This window comes from Macrobrachium nipponense, chromosome 2 (assembly GCF_015104395.2).
Source record: "Macrobrachium nipponense isolate FS-2020 chromosome 2, ASM1510439v2, whole genome shotgun sequence".
NCBI lineage: Eukaryota > Metazoa > Arthropoda > Malacostraca > Decapoda > Palaemonidae > Macrobrachium > Macrobrachium nipponense.
The window spans coordinates 105,628,372-105,635,617 of record NC_087201.1 but is presented as its reverse complement, the minus strand read 5'-3'; the positions used below and the strand labels follow the sequence as shown (position 1 = coordinate 105,635,617).

Sequence of the window (7,246 nt, the reverse complement as noted above, 5' to 3'; positions counted from 1 at the left end):
GAGATCAAGATATTTTGAAGATGATTACTGGCTTTCAGATAATATTCAATACAGTATAGATCCGGTCATCATCAACATTGATAGTGACGAGGAAAACGATCTTTTCCTTGAGAGTGATGATGAGTAAAATGTATAAGTGTCCATTTCTTGTTTTATTTTCATCCCTCATATATCTATGCTTTCCAGCAATTGGTGATAACATTATTTTGGAAAAGCAAAGCTAATGAATACTTTGATGCGAGTATATCATCTTAGCATGTAGACAATGTCAATTGATTTCTCAAAGTAAGGTTGATTGGTTCATTAATTGAAGTCTGGTATAATTCCAGTGACAAAGTCGCAATGATATTTGTCACATACCCTTTAAGTAACAAAAATAGGTACTGGTACTTATAACGTAAATAAATATATAAAACTATAGGTTGAAATATAATAAATCTTATTATGTATGAACACACACACACATATATATATTATATATATATATATATATATATATATATATATATATATATATATATATATGATTTCAAAATTTATCAAATGGCCGATGTCAATGCCCTTATATGAAACATCTTTTAGAAGTCTACCTTCTAAGGAATTCAAGCTACTCTCTCTTGTGAAATTGATATGATAAATTATATCAAACAATCCTCTCTGTCATTTTCTTCCTGGCAATTGATGTATCGAGTAACCTGTGTTGTATGGAAGAATGAGTCCTACGGCTTAACCTAAAGAAAACTATATTTCTATTGCTTTACCAACACTCGCTTGAAGTGCGAAGTGTAGGGTTAGCATGGCTTCTTTCGTCTCCTGTCACAAGTCTCATTCTTGATCTTCAATGTGAGTGGGTAAGATATAAAAGGTTGGTCTTGTGTTTAGGTAAAGTCTAAAGTCACGAATCACATTACCAGGTATGCTGAACTTTTACTGACAAAGAATTTCGTATTGCTTGGGGTAGGTCATATGACAATTATCTATGGAGTTAAACAGGCGTTTAACAATTCGGGGGATGGGAGGTACAGGGGAAGAAACGTTATACCAACGTCACTGAGGGACGTCATCACTTTTGCGAATGTGTGGGTGGCTAAGACTGGCTTTAGCCTCATTTTCTTAAGTAAAAAAGTTAATGAAACGTAATTGGCAATGCACAGTATTTCCCAAAATTAAGCCATTGTATGAAGCGCTCCCTTCTTTGATATCATGGAAATCCATTAGTTATTTTAGGAGTTATTTAAAAAAAACACTATTACACGGCCTCTGGAAACGTTAGTAGTTTGGTGTTACTGGGGCTGTATACTGCCAATAGACGCCAGCCTGCACCACATCGTAACACGTCCCTAATAGCAATAGGATCGAAGTACAGCAGTTCCGTTTATAGTACGTCCATCTCTTTTTAAGCAGGATTAATACTTTATTAATCCTGGTTTTAAGTACATTGTCCCTCCATCTAATTACAGGACGGGATGGACAGCAAAATATTTTGGGCAGGCTCAAAGTTCTGGAGCACCCTTCCCGTTCTAGCCCGTCCATGAAGCTCGTAAACAGATCGTAAAAGGTTGCTACTACGTCCACTCCGTTCGAACACAGTTTGAGTCCGTTTGGCAAAAAATTTCGGGACGTAGTGAGAACGAGTTCAGTGTGACGGGGGTGTAAGACTGGAAGAGATCCACCGTCATATACTGGACGTATATGAATATCTGATTAATGATCCCTATATTAATCAGTATATACTGATGTTATTTATATTCGAGTACAAGCCCGGCTTGATAGCCTAGATTCCTCGTGTATTTTGTGGGGTCTAGTTGCCTATCCAAATAGACATAAAAAATCATTCTTCATGCTTTGAAAAGTGCGGAATAAAATGATACTATAACATACCTTATTGTGCACATGAATTTCTATGCAATGTTATTTACTTCAGAAATTTTATGTCTTTTCAAACGTGTATCAGAATTTTTGCCCGACCGTATGAGGTCGTGACCAATCAGTGACGTCACGGGCGCCACCTTGTCACTGGCATTCTGGGTCTTGCAACAGGGCTAGGGTTCTCCCCCATCCCCATCACCGAAAAAAAAATGCCTGGATCGAGATGAAGACATTCCGTTACAGGAAGCCGTTTTTAATCTGGATTATTTTCTTAACATCATTCGTAAGAGGGGCATATATTTATGTACTGCTTTTGCTCCTCCTTTTAGACTTATTTCCCAAATCGTTAAGAACTCGTTTTTAGGTTTTATACCAATACCTAACAATGCTTTTGAAGTTCATGAGGATGAGCTCAAATACCATCATCTGTTTTCGCCTCTGCTTCATCGAAAAAATAAAACAGGACGGTGACTGGTTGAAAGTTCTATCTTTTCTAGAAGATAAAGAATGACCTAAGAGGTCTTGGTGAGAACAAATCGTTTCTCAAGAATGTAAGGAGACAAACATAGAAGTGAGAACCATCAATAATGAAGCTTCTGCATAAGACAATACAACTGAAAGCATATTTCATCTTTAAGTAATCCGAAGGAGGCTGAAACATCTCAAGAGGATAATGAAGAGGCTCTTTGCAAGACAAGATGTACAGCACATTTGGATATATATTTCTGGAGTATCCGTGCTGAACCCAAGGGAAACGCCACGAAACAAAACGAAGAGTCTGTATCCAATTATTTTAAACACTGCAAGCTACCCTGCATATAAAATCAGAAGGTTTTACATGTGAAAAATATTAGGATTGAGATGAGTTTTCGTCGTCATACATGCTTATTCTTGAAATCTTAAAAGGCAAAACAGCAGACGTAATTCAAGAATAAAATAAAATATTGTTTTTCTTTTTAGGAACAACACATCATTATTGGATTCTAAGAGGTTTTTAAGGCCGGAAAAATAAATAATTTTTCTCGGTGAACTGTTTTGTTGTACCTGTATTTGTAGTAAATCTCCTGCTGGATTTTTGTCTTTTGCATTAGTTATTTTCTGTTCTTGGAACAATCATTTATCAAAAATTTATAAAGCTGATGTACCCAATAGTTCACAACTTCTTGTGGTGCGGTATTTCCACCATGCGAGTGTGTATCCAATGTTCAGATATAAGGCTATGTCTGTATCAATACTTTGTGTCCTCTCCGTAGTGATCACCAAAAAGTACTGATAATGATTAAGAGGTAAGAAAATCCGTATTAAAAAGTTTAAAATTTTTTTATTTGCTTCTACTTGTGGTAACTTTGTGTTAGTTACAAGATTAATGGCTAATATCTTCTCTCTCTCTCTCTCTTTTACTTACAAACACCTTTACACTGCTTAACATCCTGTCTCTTAATCTTTCTATCTTACGCATCTATCTCTCTCTATCTCTCTCCTATATACAACCAAAACAGTTTGAAATTCTATTAGTTTCTTGAAAACTCCTCCACCTACCAGCCCAAAGCACAATTTTACTCTCTCTCTCTCTCATATATATATATCATATATATATATATATATATATATATATATATATATATACATGCACTAATATTAATAAGTACTATCTAACAGCGTACCTGATTCCTGAATACATTTCCACCTACCAGACCAAGAAATTTTCATTCTACAAACCATATGTCTCTCTCTCTCTCTCTCTCTCTCTCTCTCTCTCTTACATACATACAATCAAGTGATCTATGTGGTTCTTAAGTATACTTCCCCCTGACAACCCAAGCACATTTTCCCTCCTCTCAGATATACGTGTCTCTCTTTATTTCTCATATACTTACATGCTCTAATTCACCGTAAAAGCACTAACCAAAAGTACATTTATCATTCTTTTTCACATGCGTCTTTCCCTCCCTCGCCATCTGTTTGTCTGTCTGTCTGTCTGACAGTCTCTCGTTCACACACATACATGTGTGAGTGTTTTTATCACACTTCTCCGTACTTGCTTAAAATACATTTTTCAATCTATCTCTAATACCTGTCTCTTGCCTAACAGTCTATCTGTTTCTTTAAAATGCTCATCCCGACAGTCCAAAGCACAATTTTCGCTCTCCTACACACACGCTCTCTCTCTCTCTCTCTCTCTCTCTCTCTCTCTCTCTCTCATACACATATCAGCAGTCTAGCTGTCTATTTATTTCTTGAATACGCTCCCCACCCAGAACAAAGCAGTTTTCATTCTCTCTCTCTCTCCTCAGTAATGACTTCAATAAGTTTTTCATTATTTTATTTTTTAACTGGTGAAACAAATATAATTAAAAAAATATATCTTTCCCTCAGGCTAATATCATTCCAGAATTTGATCTGGATTCTATGGAAACCTTTGTTCACTGACAAAGGTATTGCAATGATATTAAAGGATAAACAACTCTTTTAGATGCCTTTTAATACGTTGGCATGTATGCACGTGCAGTTTGTCAGCGTTGACATAACATAGACATCAATTAATCAACAAAACTTTGAACACCGTTTTCTTTAGGAGACAATATAATCAAGGTTACCATTGCTTGCACAATCAATGACTTCTATTAAACAAGTAAACAAATCGCCCAAGTTTCTTCAGCGCAATCGGGTTTTCTGTACAACAGTTACAGCGTATAATCAAGGACACCGAAAATAGAGCTATCTTTCGATGGTCTCGGTATAATGCTGTATGAGCCTCGGTGGTGGCCTATGCTATATCGTTGCCAGAGGCTAACTTTACCCCTTAAATAAAATATAAACTAATAAGGCTAGAGGGTTGCAATTTGGTATGTTTGATGATTAGAGGGTGGATGATCAACATATCGATTTGCAGCCCTGTAGCCTCAGTAGTGTTTAAGATCTAAGTGCGGACAGGAAGAAGTGCGGACGGACAGACAAAGGTGGCGCAATAGTTTTCTTTTACAGAAAATTAAAACAAAGTGAAAGAAAAATGGGAGAATGATTAAAAAAAAAGAGAGGGAGGAGAAGGAGTCGGTAAATGAGTGATCTTCTTCTTCTTCTTGTGAACAATAGGCGCGTATCGAAGAACCCAACTAGTGGCGGGAGAGTCGTCATTGGTCCCCGCCGTCGAGCATCTCAGGGAGCCTGGAAGGGGGATGAGGACGAGTGACAAGGCATCTCATCTTTTCATCAAGCCAGTCATTGTTTTCGCCAGAATATAAGGCATCACGTCAAAGTCAGCCACCGTTGTTGTCACTGTTGTTGTTGTTGTTGTTATTGTTGTTGGTACTGCAGCTGCTGTTGTTTTTGTTTTTGCACAAATGAGCGCTGGTACTCGTCCAAACAAAGAGGATCCCTGTTCCCTGCGGCTCTGTCCTGTCTCGCTTGGGAAGAAGATGAAGAGAACGGAACTTATGAGACTTGTATTGGCTGCTCCTGTGATTCCAAAGGAAGTTGCGCCTTTTCATGTGATATTCCTCGGTTTCCGTACCGTGAACGATGCTGAGACTTGAATGGAAATCATGATAAAAGAGTAGACTGTCATCGTCTGATGATATTTCATTACTTTACATGATTATTAACATATGACTACAACAATGATTAACGCATTCAGACTGTTGAAATACAATATTCTTGATTTATTCTTAAACGTGACTTACGTGTTTAGTAATTAGAAGAAAAAAACTGTAATTTCCATCACTACTAGTTGGTACGTTACCAGTTTGAGGGGTCTCAAAAATGTTTTATGCCTTTCATCATCTCAGATGACTATTAATAGATACAGGTTCATATAACATTAAAATACAAAAAAATTAAAATTGGAACTTCAAGAGAAAAAAGGCAAGTGCTTAACTCTCTCGAAGCTAAACACTTACTTAGCAACTCAAGGTCGGCACAGTTCATATCCAGAAGAAGTCTGGTTGTTTAGTGAATGGACAAGCTACTTAATGGCTAACGATTCCAGAACTTAATGCTAATTTACATTCTACTCTTACTTTGGACAGTCTTTCGTGACCTCCGACGTATTTCCCAATTTTACATTTCTGCCAAATTAACTAGTAGATCACCAAAGAATCCATTATAGTAAGGAGCTTATTTTACCGTAGAAAAGTGACTAAGAAATTTTATGATTTTTAGAAATTAGCATACAGTAGTATCCAGGAACAGAAATGTGTCCTGAAATACCCCTCGTCATAGTAGATTGAATTTAATTTACGAAAAGTGAAGGAAGGATACATTAATCATTTTGGAGCACTGACTGAGTTGAAATCTGTCATTTAAGAAGTTAAAGGAAGGCTAAGAAATGTTTTTGAAATAGAATAAAGGTTGAATTTCATTGTGGAGCATTGTCAGTTGTGGTGGAGCAACAGCATCTATAGAGATACAATACAAACTATTAAATACAGATGAATCAGGGACTTATCCATTGAGTGTGTGTGTGTGTGTGTGTGTGTGTGTGTGTGTGTGTGTGTGTGTATGCGTATAGCTTCAACTTTTGCAGCAGTATGTAAAACGTGACATTAAATAGAAACTGTGTGTATGGCCACGAAGATAGATTTTCTGCCTTAACTCTAAGCCTTAAAAATAGACATGCAGAGGCAACCTACATTCAGAAGTCATTTTGTGAGGAAAACTCGAGTTTTCCCAAACAAACAACTAAGGAAAATGTTCAGACCAACCTTTTCCTTAGTTGTCGGTTTGGGAAAACGAGTTTTCCTTGCAAAATTACTTCTTCTGAATGTAGGTTACCTCTGGTTACCTCTGCATGTCTAAGGCTTGGAGTTATGGCAAAAAGTCTGGCACCCTTCACTTCTCTCGTGGACAAATACTATTCATATTTTATGTCACGTTTTACTTGCTGTTTCAAAAGTTAAACTTACACACAGACACACATAAACGTACAATGGATAAGTCCTTGTTTTCTCTCTACCAAATTCGGAACGACATTCACAGGTCAAGGTACAAACTTCAGTACCAGTTGTTTTTAATATTTAGATCAAATTGTAACACCATGCCGTCGCACTGCCACGAAGAGCAAAGTTTAGAATGAAATTTAACTTTTTTATATTTCAAAAATGATTCGCAATCTTCTTCCTGAACAAATGTATGAAAAACTCTTAAATAAAAGATTTCATCTCTGTTCTGTAACTAAAGTTTTCGTCACGTATGTGGTTGGGATTCGCAAGTTGCACGAGGAATACTTATCACCCTACCACCACCAGGTACTGGGCTGGGGGCGGAGAATGCAACACAATACTGTGGCACAGATCATAGTTGACCTTTGGGCTTCTATTATGAATATCCTTCAAAGGTCGTTGGTAGGTTTGGGTTAAGGGTATACAGACTTGGACTTACA

General features: G+C 36.9%; 1 pseudogene; it reads left to right on the top strand.

Annotated features, from left to right (window-relative positions):
* The window catches only part of LOC135221266 (uncharacterized), a 4,547-nt pseudogene extending 1,691 nt beyond the window's left edge, over positions 1-2,856 (top strand).
* Positions 2,857-7,246: the final 4,390 nt, after the last annotated feature.